This window comes from Lipophrys pholis, assembly GCF_963383615.2.
Source record: "Lipophrys pholis genome assembly, chromosome: 20".
Lineage (NCBI taxonomy): Eukaryota > Metazoa > Chordata > Actinopteri > Blenniiformes > Blenniidae > Lipophrys > Lipophrys pholis.
Window position 1 is genome coordinate 6,691,085 of NC_137648.1, and position 22,110 is coordinate 6,713,194.

The window sequence follows — 22,110 nt, forward strand, 5'->3', positions numbered from 1 at the left end:
CCTCCCCTGGGGTCACCTTTTATTGTCCATGGATCCCAACAAACACTAAGAATTATTTGCTATAATATGGAAACATGACAAAGTCTGTTTCATGGCATCCACAAATTTATTCGCCTGATACCCATCTTTTATATGCTTTACATCTTTATCCACCTAAGATTTATAGAGAAAAGACACACATGTGGGAAATGGATTTTATTTACATAGCACTTTTCAACTTGAGCTGTCCCCAAAGTGCTTTGCACTGTTAATCACATTCACACACCAATGGATGTGGCTGCCATGCAAGGCACTCAGCCCATCCATAGGGAGCAGTTCGTGGTTCAGTGTTTTGCTCAAGGACACTTTGACGTGTGGACTGGTGGTGATGGAGAATCAAACCGGTAACCTTCCAACTAAGAGGCAATCTGCTCTACCAACACTGCACAGGAGGAACATGCAAACTCCACACAGAAAGAGACCAAAAATGAAACCTGGGATTGTTGTTGCTGAGACAAGCACTGTGTTCTTAAAACTGCAACACTGTGATACCTTTAATATATATGATTAAAAAAAAAAAGACATTAATTGTAGCTGGAAACGAATCAAATTGAATCAAGTTGCACTTTTTTAATATCTTCCTAAATGTAATCGCTTGTTTAAATATAGTTTAAGACACCCAGGATTACCTTCTAATAGATAAAAGTTTAGGTAGCAAGTTATCTTCATCGTCTAGAATGAATTCTGATCCCTCTGTAAGCTTCTGGATATTTTTCACTCCGGGATCACTGGAGCGCCATCAAGGCAACACAGCTCAGGCTGTCCAAATTATTTTCTTTCCCACTTGTAGCTCTGGCGCTCAGTGGGCTCCTCTCCTCGCCTCTCCTCCACCTGCAGGACAGCTGTGCGCCGCTGCCACGTCTCTGCTCGCCGCTGGAGCGAACGCGCAAAGTGGGGGCGCAGTCCTGAGCCATTCAAAACCCAGCAGCTCGCACGCTGCGCAGCTGTAACTGAGAGCGAGCCGCGCTGGACTCATCACCAGCCTGCAGCTCAGCCCGGGCTCTCTCCTGTCTGTCACTGAGTTGAAGGAAAGTTCTGCTTGTGAAGTGTCTTTTTTTTCTTTCTTTCTTTCTTTCTTCGCACCACCCAAAAGGAGCGGAGGCGCATTGTCTGCTGCGCAGCGCGACAGTGCGGTGTCCGGTTACAGACCGTGCGCCGAGGTTCCACCGGCACAGAGCGCTTCTCCACGGGGCAGAAATAGCACACGGGGTGCCGGAGGGACGAAACTGATCACGGAGGAATCTCGACAAAGAGACGAAGGGAAATTTACGCAGGCGAGAGACAACAACAGACGCGAGGATATTTCATCCCCGGCTCATCTTTTATTTTGTGTATTTGCGCACCACTTCTTCTCTCCGGGACAAAACACGCAGCTCCGCTCCTTGCTAGATGAACGGGAGTTGGACACCTCACTTGGTGAGAACAAACTGTTATTATTACTTATATTAGAATAATTCAGATTTGTCACTCACTTCTGAAGCAATTTCTCTCATTCGTTTTGCGTTTGATTAGAAATATATGGCATGCGTGCTGTCAGATGCCCTATTTTACGCAAATATAAATTTGTGATCATGCCTTTAAAAAAAAAAAAAAAAAAAGAAGTTGCATAATATCTCAGCATCAAACTAGAGGCACGCACTGTTCCAGGAAAAAATGCCCAATAAAGCAAATAGTTTTAGAAGTTTTTGACTACTGATTTGCGATGTGTGGCCACTTGGTGGTGCTGGCAGAGTGCAACCGTCACCGGGTACCGTGAGACTTTAATCAAATCTTTATGAGCAATGAATTCACATTTCTTTCCTCTTTCTAATATCTCATTACAGTATTTTTTTTATTGCCTGTAGTACATCAGCTTACCAGAATTTAGTGCCGAAAGTATATTTTGAGAGAAGCTTAGAAAATATGAATGTAATTGAGTGGAGCAAGTAGTGTATAATATCGAAAAATCAGTGGCTTCAGAGTGATTGTGCAAGTTTGGAAATTAGTGTTTTGTTCTGGTTTCTGGTTAAGCATTTGTTCAAATGTCAGAATTATTGAGTAGAATCGATTTTTATTTCTTTCGAGCGTAACTGATTGGAAACTTGAACTTACTTCTATATTTATATCATATTTAGAAAATGAACAACAGCGAAAACATTCATGTTTAATGACAGTTTCTTAAATCAGAAGTATTATCAAATTGTTTCCAATTACATTATACAATACATTGACAAAAATATAAAAGCAAAATCCGACATTTCCACATGAGCAAGCCCTGGCTGAGGTGGAAAAAAACTCCCTTTTACTCGCAGAAACCAGCAAATCCAGACTCGGAAGTCACGTCATTCTGCTTGTACCAGTTGGAGTTAGAGGAGATAAAAGGATATGGCAGAGAAAGAGCAGCAAACAAGTGACATTAGATGGAAAGCTCATCCACACCCCGCAGATTTGATGAGGGGGTAGTAAGAAGGAATCATGAACTTTTAGCTCAACAGCCAGAAAGAGCGAGAGAGATGGCAATCATTGCAAACCAGAGAACCCAAACCAGGAGAAAGTCTAATGCTTTAACAAAAGCCAGATTTCTTTGTTTAACTACTGTTTTTTTAAAACCATTCAGCTGAACCTGAAACTTCAGATTTTTCCTTTATTTGTGGAGTCCTTGATGTTTTCGCCCCTACACTTTATGAAATTACCCCCAAAGTTCTTATCTTTAGTAGAATAACAGTTTTACTTACCCCACAAATTGTGAGCAGCCATAAGTCCTTCTTAAAAGCCACATTGACAGTTTGTAGTGCACTTGTTACTGAGTACAATAAAGAGAATTAGAATAAGCAGATTTAAATTACTACAATTGTAACATGATTATCTGTGCCAACCTTGCAACACATGGATTGTGAGGAGATAATAAATGAGTTTCAGGTACTTGATTAATTCACAGCCTCTCCCCATGGCTGTGTCCTTGCAGCAAGTTTGGATGAATGCTAATCTCCAACTGTGATCAACCTGATTAGTGTACGATTAAGTGGACAAGATTATTAACACAGCCACTCCTTCACTGTTGTTTTTGTCAAGCCAGAGGCGAGAAGCATCTTCGACAACATGCAAACATTCGATCAGAAGTTCTCAGAGTGGGTAGATTTTCTTTTCCCCCTTTTCCATTGGTATTCAAGGGGTTTCGCAGTTGTTTTGGTTCGAGTAGCTTTCGAGACATGAAAGCTGCTTTTTTGATAAACACAGTCAGCTTCTTCTGATCTCACGGCCTGAGCCCCACGAGGATGGTGTGGCTCATCTGCCCTGTCACACTGTGCTTACCAGTGGAAATCAGTGACCCCCAGTCCAGATGGCGGAATTACTTCGGACTCGCAGGGTCCAGGCCTTTTATTAAACGTCAGCCACTAAAATCCCCCAGAGAAAAGAGAGGAAAAGAAATACAAAGTGGAAGGGTGATGGTGAAGACGCTATAGTGCTGAATCAAGAAATCATGGGACACAATGCCTTTTGGCAAAAGGAGGTTCATAATGGAGCTGAAATGATGTGGTTATTGAGAGCAGGATACCTGTTAGTTTTCCTAGTTGAAGGTATTGTGAAATACAGAAAACTCTTTATGGACTTCGGAAGTGATCTGAAACTTCAGAAGACGTGATAAAATGATCGATAGATAGAAATGGAAACACACTCAAAACCCAGTAGATTCATTATTAAACAGTTAGTCATGAGAGAGTCATTATCAGGCGAGCAGCAGATACAAGAGAACCTGTAGTCAAAAATCTCTCCACACATCTTGTCCCGAGCAGCATATGATTAGCATGATTGATAATTGTGTCGCGTTGGGAATTTGCCCGAGCGCTGACACAGAACTCCAGCACAAACACAGCAATTAGTCCCAGCCAGGAGATCTCCGTGATGAAAATGACCCCCGGTGGCCTCAGCGGGCTGTGTGGTCGCCATGGAAACCGGCTGAATGACAGCGCCATTGTTGTCGACCTTTGTGATTCGACGTCCCCCTGGGGGTCGAGCCCCGTCAGGAGTGAAAGTGAAAGGCATTATCATGCACGTGTAAACTAAACAGCCATTACCCTCTGGCCCCTCGGTGCTCTTTAAGACCCTTTGGTTACTTATTTATCTGACACCAGCAAGATGGGGCTTTGGGAGAGTTTGCCTCTGTACACACAGCCTCACAAAAGATCTGGGTTTATTGGCTGTGGATTGTATGAGAGCCCTGATTTTACAAATTCTCCTCTGTAGATGATAAATTGCTCTTATGCAAGGAAACTTGAAGACTCAAACAATAGCTGAAGTGGTTTGTTTCTCCTCCCTGCTGTGCTTTGTCGTCACCCAACCACAGGCTATTTATACATCACAACCACTTGGCCATTATCTCGTCCTTTATTACTTTTGTGAATTCAAGACTGTAGGAGAACCAGGAGTGGAGCCATACCACATGTCATTCATTCAATATGTTTTTCCGTTTATTATTGTATAGCCTAGATGGATATGTCTGTTTTATCAAATTTCACAATTAGTAAAGAGTAAATAAAAACATAATAATATAAGAACGTACTTAAAAACTACAATAAAAACTCTAATCACACACGTAATCACATCGATACTTTAATGATCCAGGGCAGAGAATAGACCAATCAGTAAAATATGCTATATAATGTTGCCACATATTGAGGAATTGCTCATTAGATCATCAGACTTTATTTTTTTTCTATCTCTCAAAAGAATGTATTTTCTTGCCAGGCAGAAAATAGAGGAGGAATCTGTGATTGTCAGCTTAAAATCATTCTTTGCCAAGCTGTGAGTGTTGCAAATGCAGTCATAAATGTGAAACCTACAAAGAAGGAGTTTTACTGATATTTCTTTTGAGTCTAAATGGTCCAATTTGAGGCAAATGCTACATTCTGTTATTGAGCATCAAAACTTGGCAAACTATAACTTCAAAGCTTCAGAAAAGGCCGACAGATACGTTGAGAAAAAGCCTGTATATTACCACACTGGTTATATTTAAAGTGAATTTGATGTATTCTATAATGGCGGGATCTGTATGATACTTCCAGCTGAATGAATGAAGTAAAGCACAGGAAAGCTGTTAGTTCCAATCCCGGCTCTCACTTTCAGTCAGTCATTATCGCACCATGTCCTCAGTTAGAAATATACATCCTTACTGGGATGAATCCTTTTTGAAGTGTTGATAAAAAAAAACTAGAAAACATTCTCATGTTGATTTGTGAAAGGAATCAGCATTTTTACAGCAAAAGATCTGCAAGTAATGTCTAAATTCTTTACTCTTGTTGCCATTCGTGCCAGCGGCTGCATGTCCACACACATTTCTGACCTCTCCGGGCACAACAGAGAAAGTTGCCCGGGTGTAAGCAAACACTGTTTTCTTTTCATTTCACCCATTGTCGGTCATTTAGGGAGATGGTGCAATGTTGCTATGGCTACTCCAAGGTTTCCCGGAGGCGATTTGAAGACTTGTCTGTCACGAAGCAAGTAATAAATGGTGGCAAAATGAAGTTTATCATCCAGACCACTTCTGCTCTTTAAAGGCCAAAGTGTTACAGTGGTTGCCTTAGTGATCAGCCGAACGCTCCAAAGCGGGATGCACATTGCAAGTCCATAGCATTTTTTGTTACCTACTTGATGGCTACGCTGCTGCCGTACAGATGGAGCCCAGTTACATTCCGTATCATCAAGGTCAGCTGTGAAAGGATGCCGCTGTTATTGTGAAAGGCATTTGCTGTGAATATGTTTTCTGCAATAAATGTCACTTATGTCGCATCACAACTTGAAGTTTAGCTTAGTAAAAGTGAACACATGCAGTGCAATTTGTACTGTGCCCCCTGCTTTGTGATTTTTGAGAAGGAAAAAAAAAGAAAAGAATTCCCGCTTTATCCAGTTGGTGGTTGTGTGGTGGGGGAGCCGATCCCAGCCGACTGGGAGCAACGGCAGGACGCACTCTGGAAAACACACAACTACGTACACTCACATTCCCTCCTGGGAATTTTAGGCCTGTTTACGCAACATTTCCCAGTTAAAAAGTGTTGCACTTTGGGTGTCCGTTTACGCAACAGTGGCGCTCGCAACTATTCGGGAACAGCTTCCGAGGTGGATCTTTTTGGAAGTGGCGGAAAATACAACATTTCTGCAAATGCTGTGACTCCATGGTCATGTAAACAGCTGGAAATGCAACTTTCTGAAACTTTCTGGTTTTATTACAATATGGACCAACAGGATCCACTAGTGGCCCAACATGACAATGGTCATTTTGAAAAAGATAATTTTCATGGACACTGAAAACAACCATCAATAGAAATCATTAAAAAGTTACATTGCAATGATTTAACTGTAACACAAAAGTAGCTTTTCTATACAATAACATTTTCTGAGAGTTGCTTTGTTAAAGTTGAAGACTCCGACTTGCAAATTGTTATTTTTTGCCAGTGGATCCCAATAGCAATTAAGAACAACATATTTTAAAGTGAAATACATTATAAAGTCGGGCATCATCCAAAAATTACTAAACTGTGTGAGACAAAACCTGTGAGGCGTGGGAGTCTGGAGATGAGTTTCACTCTCAGTGTGTGAGAATTGGCAGCCTTGCTTTACTCAGATTCCTAAATACATTTTTTTTTTTCCCCCGGTGTATTTTGTGCAGTCAGCTGGTAAAGTCGCTTTACTCACTATGCTGGGGAGGGAGAGGATTTTATCACCCCTGTGATAAAAATAATTGAGCAGATAGGGAGGGACCGAAAGACCATAAAGGGGTGTAACACTCCCCACCCCCCATCCAGGCAGCAGTCGCATGCTGTGTATACACATACAAAATAAAGACATGATATATGGTTACAGTGCTTATGTAGAAGTGGATTATGTACTCACACACACACACACACACACGAATCTCTAATCGGACGTTTCCATGTAAAACAGGCGGTGGTCGCAGTGGTAATTTCACACGGCAAGCAAAACAGCAGAAACAGCGCAAGGGGCAGGTGTAGGAAATAATTTGAGTTCAGAGTGCGGCTGGGAAGTGCTGGCAAGCGATATGCGATCCTGGATGCTCCATTATTTCTGCTGCTTGGATCCAAGAACGAATGTCTGTGGTTTGAGTAAAACATCATGTCCACGCGTCAGAGGGAATTAGCAGCTCTAAACCAGCCTTCACTCGCCAGCGCGGATGCACTACATTAGCTCTGCCGCTCTCTCCACTGCAACCTCAAACCCCTCTCAAATAGCATAGGAATCTGTCTTTTAACCACAATGCTAGAACGGGGAGAAGACCGAGACCGTATTTGGGTCACGATTAAATAATCCCCAAAGCCTCTTTTTCACCAGGGATCACGCCGAGAGGATGTTTGAAAGGTTAAACAGAGATGGATCCAAACTTTTGTACCAACAGGAGAAGCGATTATTGTAAACTTATTTAAGTTTGCACTTGGTTGTACTTTTTCCATATTGGTACGGAGTGGCTTTAACAGAAGACAGCAAGCTGAGGGAAGCAGAAGAGGAGCGGATTGGGGAGGTGTAATGAGTCAGGGAGGGGGGGAAAGAGGTGCAAAGAGGATTTGAAAATGAGACTTTGAGGAAGAAAGAGTGAAGACTCTCTGCTCGTCTTTGTTTATTGACTGATTGAGTGCCACGGGGCCATTTGAAGGGTGAAATGAGTCATGAGTTGTCATCAAAACACACATGCTGACGCGCACACACACCAAAGTGAGCACACACTTTCCTCCTCTCCGGACTGTCACCCGGCTGTATTTCTCTGGAAGATGAATGACTTTGAAGCATGAATGAGAGGATCATTTGATAGCTGCACTCAGCTCGTATATTTTTCTTTTGTTGGAGTTTCTTCTTCCTGGCTGCAGCCTGTACATCTGAGGTGAGAGCAAAACTGGACTGCCTCCTGTGAGACTTTTGACTTTCACTGCTATGAATAGTCTCGGCTAAATTAATAGCCACCCATTACCAAAGCAGGTGCATGGTGGTGCAGTTTTTCTCTATTTATTCATGTCATGCACAGTTTTATTTTTATATTTTTTAGAACACCAGCAGGATGTAGTAATGCAGTTTAAGTCTCTCTCGAGTTTGACTTTTTTGTTTCTCCTCATGGGAATTGCATCGTTGTATCTTATCTTTATGGAGCATATCATTATACGATAAGAAGCCCTTTTGATGTGATGCGTTTAGAACTATCCGAGCCCCATCTATCTCAGCGCCGCAAAACAGCCACAGAAGCTCTAATTTGATCAGTGAGTGGATATAAATACAGAAAATCCTTTAATCTTCGGCAAATGAAAACATTTATCTTTACTTTGAAATCATTACGAAGGGCTAATCAGAGCAATATCCTCGAAAAAAGAATCTTCAAGTTGCGAGAGGATGCTTCTCTCTGCAGATGAATGAGAAAACAAAATTACAGAGCGTACTATTTTCTTTTTATGCGACCTTATGTGAAAGTTTGAGATAACATCTTAGAGATAAAGCAGCCCTCTTCTTGTAGTTCGGCCGCGCGGAAAGAAAAAAAATGGAAACGAGATATGGAGGGAGATTAGAGGAGAGATACGAGGAGAGAAAGGGAGATTGGACGACACTGATAGAGGTGAAAAGATAAGAATTTGAGGTCTGCAGACAAAGAAGGGAGGTGCCTGTTTTCTGAATGGAAATATAAAGAGCAAAAGAATGAAAACCGATGAGATAAAGATAGAAGAGATACAGGAGCTGATGAATAGGCAGGCGGCACGATCAGGTGTGAGGGGAACTGTTAAATGTACAAGGTGGGGCGTCTCTCTAAGGGCAGCAGCCGGGCTGGTCGGTCTCCGGATGCGTCAGACGACTGGATTCATCTGTCAGTGTTGGAGGCCCTGAGAGGGGGACGGATAGAGAAACAGGCAGACAGGAGGGGACAAGACTGGGAGGAGTGAAGACAGCAAAAGCAGCATGAGAGGAAAAGATGAAGGACATGAGACAGAGCGGGAACAGGGCTGACAGAAAAGAGACAAATGAGAAGAAGGAAGAAGAAAGTTAGGCTCGGAGTCCTTTTTATTCTTCTTTCTTTTTTTTTTTTACAACAGAGATGAAAGGGACATGCTTTGTTCGCGTCTAACATCTTCATTTAGCTCATTCACAAAAATCTCCTCAAACACACACCATTAACAATGACGTGTTTGTGACTACCAAAAGTTAACTCACACACCTTCAACTTTCAAATATTCTTTTTTTTTTTTTTTTCCCAATGCTACTTCATACCTCTGATCCACTCTACTCTTAACATAGCATCGTAATTCAACCATGTTTACTTAACAGTTTGCATTTAGCGACACTGCAAATTGAGATTTGACATGAATAAACATGAGTCGCTGACATCACAGAGCTCAGATTATAGAACTGATGTTTCATTGTGGCTTTTTGTTCGTGGCCATTTCATCAAAGAGACATTTACCTTTGTCGCTCCTAAAAAACTTTATATAAAAAAGTAGTAGTATAATAAACACAGTCATTGTAGATGCCTTTTTCATTATTTCATTACCGTTACCTTTATTAATCCATTGAAGTACAATGCATAGTGAATTATATTAGAGGTGGATGAGGTCCTGTGCATCTTTAGGAAACACTTATGCGTATTTTTTGTAAACGAAAAGTCATATCAAATTTTTTTCTGTTATAGTTTATATTCTCCCGAAAGCATGCATAAATCTGAGCATCAATATGAAGTTATTAGATGCAGGAAAACCACAATGCTCATCATGATGTATCTGGTGTCCGTCAGTGTTGGTGTCTGGGAATGAATAATGCAGCAAGTGAAATAACATGTTTTTGAAAGGCCTGTGATTCCATTGGCCGTGGAGAGCCCACAAGAAGCAAGAAAGCAAAAGTCACTTTGGTGAAATGCCCTTTCACATGCATCCATTATTTTCCAAACCGGCGAAAAGCTGCACATTGTGCAGACACGCAGCTCTCATGAGTCATGCCCTTTAGCAGTCTGTGTTGGGCTCTGATGTGAATGTGTAGTCTTGCCACAGCCACAGACACAATGCTGCCTCAGTTTCTGAAGGTGGAACCACACGCAGGATGTGTGGTCTGATCTAAACCGCGAGTGGCGAATAACAAATCACTTCTCATTCCCCCTGAACAACATTTCATTCTTCCTTGAGTAAACTAGCGAGAAGAATGACCCCTCGGTTAGCGTCCGTGTGGCTGTGTGCCAGCACTAAGCACCTCATTTTGTTGATTTACAGTATTCTCAAGTGAAGTAAAATTCTTTTGAGCCTTGTGCATGAGAGGAAGTGGTCATTTGGAGTTGAAGACTATTGTACAACCAGGAGTTTGGTTTTGATCGATGTTTTGTTATAGAACATTAGGTCTGGCCAGGTACCGGGCTTCGCCGATCAAGAGGTTGGTTGCTGCAGAAGTCAACGGAGTAATTCTGCCAGGAGTGTCTATTTTTCCACATAGTGTTGGTTGGTTAATACAGCGGTCTGATTATGCCGTTCATGAAACAAGTGAATGTTTCTATTCTCCTGCTCTGGCTCTATTGTGTTGCTGAGTTCCCCAGAGAAACAAGTTACGTTGAAGAGTTGTGCTGACTCTCTGCCTGCGCTTCTCCCGCCGAGCTGCCCCGGTGGGACTGAAGTGGATTGTATAAACAGTTTCTGGGTAGGGATGTGTTTTTTTCCTCTTCTTCCTTGCTCTTGCATAGAAAAGAGAGAACTCAAATACAAAGCAACACCAAAGCTCGGGAAAAATACACATCCGAGAGTACACACATTTTCAGGTGAGTGTGTGTTTGTGTGTGCGCGCGCGAGTTTGTGTTTTACGTAGGAGATGAGTTTTACACCCTGCAGCATCATACAATGTAGGCTGAGACTGAAACAGCGGCTGTCAGAGGCAAAGAAAATTAAATAAACAAATAAATCTCCAAGAATAAGAAGCTGGAGCAAGTGAAGGAAGCAACCAAAATAACCCTGTGTACAGATTTAATGCACAATAATAGCTCTGTAGTTTATTTCACAAGCTGTCCAGGTGCTTATGTCAGACCTCTGGAGGTCAGGAGGCTGCAGAGTCAATGAAAAGAAAGGATCTAGTTTCGCTTTCTCAGAGATGTGTCTTCTCCTAGTTGTTGACCTCAGTCTGCCCAGACCTGACCCCTTTAGCCCGACCCCAACTCGTCTGCTGCCCTTACAAAGGGATATTTAAGAAAGATCCAAACATGGACGGCAGCACAGTTTCATGGTTTATCATGACATAGCAGGGGGCTGGTTTTCTTTTAATGGGGATAAACTTGGATCAGCTGTGGCACGTCATTTTAAATGGGGGATAAAATGGATTCAGGCAATCCTAGCAGTTGTTTTTGACTTAAGCCTCTGCAGAACTCTTCAGACAGGCGCAGTGAGCGAGGGAACTCCTACGCAGAGGATAAATTTCCTCTGGACTTGCCCTACCACAACACTTTGTTGCCGTGCTCTTGTTGTCATTAAAAATAGACCTCTGCCCTTATGAAGCTGGGCCGCCGAGCATCCTGATCTATTTTGTGCTCCATGCTGTTCCCCAAAGGCTCTCTGGGTAGAAAAGTACTCCCTTCACTGCAACAGTTAAGGCCAAAAGGGGACTCCTTCCTGCAGGGTCGACATCTTTTTATTGACTTTAGAAAAGCACACGAAAAGAAGTTGCATTGCACAATGTGTAGCGGAAACTGCTGCTAGAGACCATCAAGCAGCTGATACTCAGGAGGTAATTGTGCATGTAAAGATTGTTTCAGGGTTGGGTTTTTTTTGGTGTTTTTTTAAGTTTTTCTAATGTCTTTGTGGGGGTTACAGAAACTATACATTTACAGCTAGAGATGTAAAGGTTGCTTTTTGAGGAAATCACATTTTTTTTCTCTATTCTTCCTGATCTTCATTGCAACTCCCAACATCCTCCTCCTCACTCTGCCCTGGAAACCATAATGGTCAGATAATGCTATATTCATCCCCAGAGGGAAATAACCCTTTTCACTTGGCTTTTATATGTATATATTATATATATGTGTGTGTGTGTGTGTGTGTGTGTGTGTGTGTGTGTGTGTGTGTGTGTGTGTGTGTGTGTGTGTGTGTGTGTGTGTGTGTGTGTGTGTGTGTGTGTGTGTGTGTGTGTGTGTGTGTGTGTGTATGTATATGTATGTATATGTATGTATATATATATATGGGAAGGTCGGGGTGCTGGGTTGGGCGGCCATAACTTTCTCAAGGACACTTAAAAAACCTTGTTTTTAATTTATGGGCAGGTTTTGGTATTACATTATTATATAAATCACCAACAGCAGCAGTAGCCGGTCTCGTCTGCACACAATAAGATTTATAAGTCAAAGAAAAAGAAAAAAAAAGGCACTATAACCTATAATTGTCTTCTCCACACCCATAATGACTACTACTCCACAACACCAGCCCTCATTGCTTTTATAGTAAAGACTTTCTCTTCCTAGTTCTATGTTTCTTCCTGACCTGCTTTTAAAAACTTTTAAAGTTATTCTTAGTACTTAGTGTGTCTGCATGCTCTGAGTGACTTTTCTCTCAATATCTGTGGTTTACCCATTTTTACCTGAAGCAATTATTGTAATTACTAGATCACAGTCATTTTGTTGCCTCTTAATTGTCTTTTTCATCTCTGAATGCGTGAATCAGTGACATTCAGAGTTTTTGTTGTTGCTTTTCGGGGAGCTGCAAAAGTCAATTAGGTGTTTGGCGAAACAACTAATAACACCTTCAGCACAAAGCGCTCAAAGGTTTCCAACACATATGCGTCCGTATTTAGCCTCAGAACATGATTATCGGGAAGGAGGTAAGGGATGTTAATTACAGTGTATAATCTCGTGATTTGCCGCTATTGTTATAAAGCCGCGGTGGCTGTATGTACCTAAAGAAACAATTACGTAAAACCATACTGTTATTTCCGCCTCAGTGACAGAGCTATAATTTAGCTGCACGTCTTTGATTCGGTTCCACACAGTCTGTCACTCAAAATTACCTGTCTCTCTTTTTTTTTTTCCTTCCACATCTACACACACAGACACACACACACACACACAGACACACACACACACACACACACACACACACACACGCACTGACTCTCCCTGTACTGAAGAACTTGTTGGGATGAATAATGCAGACAACCCAGCTGTATTAGTCTCTTGGAAAAAGAAAGAGATACATATTTCTACTCGCAACACGATAAATGCTCGCGCGGGGAAGCATAAATTTAAAGCTGGATGTGGAGCGATCGTGGGAAACTGAAAGGATTAACAAAGTTGGGGTGGACATGGCCTCGGTGACTTGTTGGGTTAGAAAGCGAAGCACACCTGCAGGCCACATGTGGATTGCTCTGCCCGCCCCCACTAGTGTCCCGGGATGGAAAACTCCATCGTCATCATTATGGCTAAGGGTGGAGGGGATCATTAAGTCATTATTTATGTGCTTTCTGCTGTTTTATCACCTCCACAACGCAGACACCCACACTCACAGCCCCAGAAGAATAGCGTAATTGTATGAGGCAGCCAGGAGGTCCCGTCTAATAGCAAAAGTGCAAGCATTAACAGTCTGGGCCAGCTGAAGAGACGACTCACCCACCTTATATTTCCCCCCTCTACGAAAGGCTCGTTTACACCTCGTGCTGTTTATGTTTATTTACCCGCTGCTTCCAGAATTAGCCCCAGATCCAGACGCTCCCCGGTTTGAAGGATGTGGTGGTAGAAGGGAAGTTTTTACAGGTAATTTGCCCTTTACAATAGTGGTTGTTTTTTTGAATGAGTCCGGTTAAAAGCATGTCGCAAACGGAGCACTTCAGGGCTCTTCTCACTCTATTTCAGCATCCTCCTTGAAAGCAGACCGAGTTGTTAAAGACGATTCTTTTTTTCTTTCTTAGTTTGTCTGAACTGGTTTATTTCACACTGTGTATCCTTTGTGTCAGGAGTGGAGATTGTATTTATTGTCTCCCATGCATTTCACACACTGGTGGACCTTTACAATCACATTGCTGCAGTTTATATTAAACACACTACCAGTCAGTCTATGGTAAAAGGAGTCAACACAATAATTTAAACTGCACTGCATAATAACACCACCACCTGTTTCTCTCCTTTAATTGGCAATAACTGCAGGCCTCCACTCGCGCCAGTTTTGTTCTTTGTTGGACTAAACACTCCACACTATTTAGTCCTTGTACATATTTTCAAGCATATTTGTCACCCAGGATAAAAAAAAAACAAATCACACATTTCACTGAGAGATATCCTTTTGAAGTTATGTGGAGCTGTTGTATCTTTAAAAAAGGACAAAAGATACAGAAAACAGAGCTATGCAGGGTGGAGGTGGTCTGAAGAAAACTAGAAAGCACAGGGAATTGAAAGTTAAACAGAGCTGCTCTGTACTGCACCTGGAGCCACGGCTCCTGTGAAAGGCCGTGTAGAGTCAGCTCTCTGGACACCGCAGTCTCAGATACTCCAAATACCACCATTTCCCCTGGTGTTTCCTTTCCTTTCAGCTTTAAAGAGGGGAGACTGTTGCTTTTCCAGCTGTGCCTGACCACTTCACCCCGGCTCTGTCCTCTTGTTGTTTTCATGTCCTGATTCAATTACCTCTGTGGGACCGCTGTCCTGACACGTGACATGCACACACTCCACTGCTGAGTTGTGGGGAAGTGCAGATTTGTGCCCGATGTCGTGCGATATTTATGGCATTTCCAGAGACTCTTCTTTGCAAAGACGCATTTCAGCTCCGGCCCTTTGGTTCTCTTTCTGAACGGCTTCTAAACTCCTTTTCTCCTGCATATACTCTCTGCTCAGTTAATCCTTGGCGTTCTCCTCCTCGCTCATCACTCCTTTTGTTCCCGCTTAACCTCTTTTACACCTCTTTCTTTTTTTTACGCCAGCCTCCTCTGTCCCTCCTCCATTCTTCAAGTTCACCTCATTCAACCTGTACCCGTCACCCCCTCCTGCATCTCCTTCATCCCCTTTGTTCCTCAATTCCTTTCATTACTACCGGCCTTACTCTCAGTAATCTAGTTCGACTGACCCAAAACGACTTTCTCGCCCCATCTCCCTCTCCACAGTCTTTTGCCCCTCACTTTTAAAGAGCAGGTCACAGTTAGACTTGAAGGCCATCACTTGATCATCAAGTTTCAGCCTGTCAGACAGCTGAGTACGCTGGTGCAGCCAATAAATTAATGGCAGACACATGCACAAAAATACCTTCCATCACACGCATGTTCTTATATATAGACGTGGGTATAACATCGGTTGTTTAGAAAAGAACATTGATGCAAGGATGCAGGGGAAAGAAGTATTTGCAACACAAATACATTGGATGAATCACTGAGTGGGTGACAAATCACTTTTAGGTGTCTTAAGAAGGTGTTGGCTATGGTTTGGTGACACAACGCTTACAATTACAAACTTTCACTTGAAAAGCGACAAATTGTTTAAAAATGTTAATTATGATAAGGCCTAATATATCCTGTCAGAGAATTAAAGACGTCTTTGTAGAGTTTAATTTATGGAGTAACAAGAGGATGGGATGGTGAATGGGGTGAAGGTTTGGTTTTTCTTGAACATCGTTTCCTCTATTGCCTCTTGATTCCGAGAGCCGTTAGTAAGAAAATATTGTAAAGTGAAATTTGACACCCCCAAAAATTTTCCCACTTACTATGAGACTATATGTGCGGTGTGAGATATTGGATTTAGTAGCGTGGCTTTCCTTCTGGGTGTCTTGGAGTCTATAGAGCTGCTTCATCACCCTCAAATGGGTTTATCTGATGTGTTAATGAAGTAGCTTTAATCACTTAAGAAGGGTGTCAAGCATGCAGACAGTGGGCCAAAATGAGCCTACAAAATGTTCAGGATGCATTGAAAAGTGTAGAAATAACCAAAGAAGACACTGAGCCTGTGATTCACTATAGGCTCTTTCGCTGTTCATGATTGGGTCTGTTTTTACAGCATTTGAATTAAGTCGTGCAAATGTTCTCTGCCTCTCAGTTGAGACGCTGATGTTATTGTGGTGAAAAGTATTTGCTCAGCTGGCTCCACGCGACTTTTGTTTGCTAACTGTGATGGAAGATGTTTTCTGTGATGCACCTTAAATGTTTGACTCTGTGACCGATTATCTTGTGGAATGTGCTTTTATTACCTCCTTTTTGTCATATTAACATTTATTTTCTGTCATGGTTGGAGCTGTTTGATGACTTCCTCCACCAACACATGCAACTTCACATTTTTGTGCACGGTGAACAGAAGCAAATGAACATTGAGTTGTCACAGTTTCCAGCACACTATCCTTGTGTAAAAAACTAAAACACCCCAAGACTTTATGTGAATGTCCTTGTTTATGCATTTTTCTTAGTAAATCACATACAAAAAACGTGAAAGTGCAATGTACTGCATATGTGTGATTATGCAATTTAGCACTTTAATAGATTTCACTGAACATAGTCGGTATGTAGTTATTTGTACTAAAAGAGTTATTGGTATTTATCGCATGTATGTGTAGTTTTATTACTAAAAACATCCAACAGCACCCACTAGTGGCCCTCCATGGTAACTAAATTGTTTTCAGAACGTTGGCGTGTAAACACAAAACTTTTCTGTAACTATAAGTTATACAAGAAGCCACACTGAACAACTACATGTGTAATAGGCTTGATGGGAGAGGACTATAAATATAAACCTCTCCTTTTATTGTCTATGGATCCCAACAGCTGCTAAGAACAAAGTCTTTTAACGTGAATTTCTTTGGAAAGCCGATATCAACCAAAACCAAAAGTACGAGCTGGATGTCATCTTGGAGTTATTAATGTGACTTTCACTTGCTATGCATGAGACTCAGCAGCTTTTCTCCTCTTGGATTTTAAAATACATTCATTTGATGTATTTTGTGCAGACTGCTGGTGAAGTAGCTTTAATCACTGTTTGAGGAAGATGGATTTTATCCTGCCCCGTGATAAAAATAATTCAGCTGGCAGATTGAAGGATGCTTGCAAATTACCTCTAAGCTGATTGGCTGGTCAAACATCCTGTCTGAGTGTGTGTTTCACCACATTACTGTCCCCAGTGATTTTTCTAAAATATCGTAAGAAAAGAAATGCCTTTCAAACAGCTTATTACCATTGTTCGTCTTGTCATTTGTCCCCTCCATTTATGCTCATCAGTCCAATTTCAAAGCCGTACAGGTTTGTTTAAGATGTCACCTATTTGCAAGCAAGTTCCCTTTCATGATTTCTTCTATGTTGTCTTTACGTTGTGGTTTGTTTAATGTGACACTGCTCCCTGAGGCAGATGATTCACTGCCAGTAATGTAAGAATACACTCAAATGTAATTATTTAGTGTGAAATCACTGGCAAGCTATACATAAATCACATATCAAAGATAAAACACTTTATTACTCACAAAGTATGAGGGTTGCAAATGCTAATTGGTTTTATTTCAATGTTGATTCTCCCACTAATTATCTCTTAATTATCTTTTGAAAAACACTCTCATTCCCAAAGCGACCAAAGATTTCTATCAAAGTACTTGTTTCATTGGACGATCATTAAGACACATTAAGATTCAATGATATCATACAGAAGAAAAATTAAAAAATTAAACAATCTATTTGTTTTTAAATTATTAATGGTGACTAATATTTAGTCCTTTACGGAAAAATTATTTCTGTGTCTGTATTTTTGAAGTCTGGGGCCATGAGGTTTTTTATCAACATTTCTCTGTTGTGTTCTGTTTCACTATCACACAGACTTTAAGATAACTGTAGACTCTATGTTGGAGGACTGTCTGGAAACTTAGGAAGAAGCTCCTGCAGCCAAATTTGGGCGAAAATCACCCACTGATAAACATTTAAATTTAGCTGTAACAAAAATGTTGGTACATGCTGGAATGTTTTTTTTTTAAAAAGTAATTAACTTGAGCACAGAAAGTATTGTAAAGCAGGAGTGTCATAACACATTTTAGTTCAGTGGGCCACACCGGTAAAATAATCCCATAATAACCTTTAAATATGAACTTTGAATGATTTTCTTTGTTTTGGCACAGAGTATATGTGATGGAATGTTTGCAAAAACCAAAGAATTACTACTGTAAAACTGCAGAAAGAGTTTTTGCACACAACAATGTTTATTAAAAAGTTTTTTTTATATAAGTCACATTTATCATTCATGATGAGAAATGAAACAGATGTGCGGAGCATTTATTTTACTATATAACCACACTGTTTTTAACTCTGTGAATTTGTTCCTCAGCTCTGGCCATCGTGCTTTTAGCCTACGATTAGTTTTCTTAGTTTTTTTTCATCACTGAAATAGATTATCTACTTTTCTCCAGTCCCTCACAAGTTTCTCACACAATCTCTGAACTCTTTCTGCTCCTCTGCTTCTGTTTTGTTCTGCATATTTTGTCATTTTTGGTTTAAATCTTGCTGTGTCGCTTCTTTTCTGTTTGGGGATGTTTTGCTATCGCTGTCAGTCAAACAAGGGTTTCTCCGTCATACTGTAACGTTATTCTGCTGTAGTGCAATGGAGTGGTCCCAGATGTTATGTATGTTTTAGTCAAACGACTGGAGAAATTGCAACTTATAGCCCCTGAGACAAGTATAGACATAGAAAGGCATAAACAGAAGAAAGACAAATAAACAAAACCAAATAATGGGCCAGGTGCACACTGACCAAGGCTTTTCAGTAGAAACACAGACAAGTGGGTCAGCTGTATACACACACACACACACACACACACACACACACACACACACACACACACACACACACACACACACACACACACACACACACACACACACACACACACACACACACACACACACACACACACACACACACACACACACCAACCAACCAACATCTGTTTTTGGCCTGCAATCAAGCCCAGATGGACCTCAGGGCTGGCGTGTCAACAACACTAAAGACCACACATTAAACATGGCCTGTCTTCTTTCGACTGACTCCTGGAGGTTTAAAGCAGCAAGGGGACGTAAACCAGGTGCACGGCCTGTAGTCGTTATCATAATAAAACAAAAAAGTATTTCCAAATTAATCCGTGCCATGATGTCTGCTGGAATTTAGGTCAGTTGACCAACATCTGAGGAGCTCAGTGTCTCCAGTGGATCTGAGGTGTTTTGTGTTTATGAATATGTATTGTGAGGACAAGTTAACTTTATTTCATCTTTGTGGCAATATGAGGCAGAGCCTAAACATAGAAAGTGAATTAATATATTATAGTTAAAAGCGGTAATATTCAGCTTTGATGTTAAGCCATCAAAGGCATCATGAAACCACGCAGTTCGGAGGGGCAGTGTTGCACTGTACTGTATATTTAGCTGTGAGCTTAAATTAGACATGTCACAACTATAGACACATGCCATTGCCTGCTTTTGTGTCCCTTGATCCACCAGGGAAGTTGGTGTAGCTGTGGCTGCTGATTAGATGGTATTGTTTTTGCTCCAGGGAGGAGCCACGGGAGCATGTATGTATTAAAAGAAAGGAAAAATGAGAGAGTCGGGTATAAAGAAAGACAGAGATTGCCTGTGTGTGTTTGTCCGGTCGCGCACCGATGTGAATTTTTGTGTCAGCTCGTCCTTGTGCCTTCCTTCATCCCAGCAAGGAGAAAGCACAAAGCACCTGGCCCAAACCTGCCAAATCAAGTTAGTGGAGGAGCCTGCAGCCATGAAGGCTTTGAGAGTTAATACTGGCCCAAATAGATAGCACGGTTTCTCATTTTTATCCCGGAAACCTTGGAGTTCCCTCCCCTACAAAACTCATAAACACTGACAAAGCCTCCCGTTGGCACACACACACACACACACACACACACACACACACACACACACACACACACACACACACACACACACACACACACACACACACACACACACACACACACACACACACCTGCTCCCCTGCTGTATACCTGCTGACACATGCATTCTTATACTGTAACAATTATAGACCAACCACCCGCCTCCGAGAAAAGACAGAGGCGCAAGTTTTTTTTGTTTTTTTTTTATAATTCTATCCCCGTCGTTTCTACTCAGACTGAAAAAATGTTAAAGATACACCGCATTTGAGGTGTACAGCAATTTGCAATTTTAGAAGTCTGTTTGATGTGTGATTTGTCCCGACAGAAAGTATTCGTGATCGTACACACATTTTATTTTTTTTCCCCCCCATCTTTTTTCGGGCTTGCAGTGAGACAGACAGGATGTGTGTCTTCACTCTTTGTAGCCTCAAATCTGCTGCTCTCTCAGATTTTTCGGAGGAAGGTGATGACACACTATCAAAGTGATTTCTGTTTATTACATGGCTCATTTGGGTTAATTAGAGCAAAACTTCTCATGTGTCGTCAGTGTTTTGACATGCAATTATCTATCTGACTGTGAGTTCCTAAAATATTTTCAAATATTTGTAATAAAGAGCCCTAAAATGGTTTGCCTCTGTTGTTCTATAGAGGTACGACATGAACCGAAAAGAGCATTGTCGTTGTTTAAGGCGTGTGTGCGTGTGTGTTGCATTTGTTCAGCGGGGTAAAACCAATGCATGGCTACTATCACACATTTGTGGAAGTAATCAGAAGCAGGCGTCATGTGGTGACATTTTGTTTGAACTCCATAAAAACTCAAATTTAACAGCACGCTGATAGTTATTAAAATTTGCAATGATAAAGCTCAGATGATTGTTGAAGTGAAGTCTATAATCTAGCCAAACAAGTAACAGAGACAAAAAGCAAAAAAACAAAACGGGAATGCAGTAAAGCCAAAAGGTCACCTATTTCAGAGTGTTTTGACGGAAACTTAAGAAATACTTCAAGTATAGATGCACCAGTCTATTTATTTTTTTTTTTTAATACCCACGCTGATGCCTGAACTCAGCAAAGCTGCCGCTCCGGGCACCGGTTTGATTTCAGCTTTATGATCCTCCCACATAAAAATCCTTCAAATCCCAAGTGATTGCATGATTGTAATGACCTTTTCATATATTTTTACTAACCTGTGGGCAAACAGTAATACACAAACAGCTCACCTCAATCTGACTGAACTTCAAGAAACGTTCTGCAAACTTAAGTCAAAAATTGTCCCTGAAATGTGTGCTCTGCATACCTGGATGAGGAAAACTCAGTTGTTTGAAGCACCTATTCTGGATATAAAACAAGTTCTCATAGATGGAAACTTCTTCAAAACCTTTCTAGTGGCTTTTAATGATGAAAAACACCGAGTGGGAAAACCACTGATTTCCCACTGAATTTGGACTGAAGCAAATGAACGACTAGTGTGAAAACACACAGCGCTGAGCTGATGATACATTCACTGTCGCAAGAAAAAAATGCATGGTTCAGCCTAATTATACATTCCTGCAGTCATTTATCTAACTCACCTGTGTGTAAAACTGACCTGCTACAGAATAATGCTGCACAGCTCCCGCGTTATGGTTTTTTCTTTCTTGACTCTCAAAGAGTGTAATTAATTGCATATGCCGAATTCTTTGTAATGATAGGTGACGGCAGCTCGCATTGTCATCAGTTTATGAATCACAGTAAAGGTGTAGCACTTCAAGGGCTGCAAGTCAAAATGCATTTACTGTAAAAAAAAAACAAAAACATTAAGAGTATAATTAATTACCCTGGGTAATGTGGGTTCGTTACATCTGGCTGATGTTCAGTTCGCTTAATTGAGGCTGACACTGATCACACACATCAGCAAATCTGTATTTTCAAAGGCAGTCGCACACACCCTCACACACACACTTACTTTTGTTTATTTGTCCTTATGTGTCCCTGTGTGTTCTCCAAACTTGTGATCCAATCTTTGCCTACTTTACATTTCTGCCACCGGTCTGTCCATCTAATGTGGCATGTTGATGATTTAGCACTACACCGGTGGAGTGGATTAACTGTGCAGTTCACGCTCCCCCCTCTGAAGTTTCATGCTTTATAAAGGAGGGCAGAATGTCACTGATCAGAGAAAAAGACAGCATGGAAACATTATAGTGAGACCTGATTAGTAAGAGTATAGCATGAAGCGTCAAGGGATCAGCATCGGTAATGACACTCGCGG

The 22,110-nt window shown here is 41.3% G+C and overlaps 1 protein-coding gene across 1 annotated transcript in view; it reads left to right on the forward strand.

The window, feature by feature from the left end:
- Nucleotides 1-943: 943 nt before the first annotated feature.
- The window catches only part of sema5a (sema domain, seven thrombospondin repeats (type 1 and type 1-like), transmembrane domain (TM) and short cytoplasmic domain, (semaphorin) 5A), a 142,275-nt gene continuing 121,108 nt past the window's right edge, over nucleotides 944-22,110 (forward strand). Inside the window, exon 1 of the mRNA XM_080489449.1 lies at nucleotides 944-1,455. The gene's annotated coding sequence lies outside the window, so the exon portion shown is untranslated. The remainder of the gene's footprint in view (nucleotides 1,456-22,110) is intronic.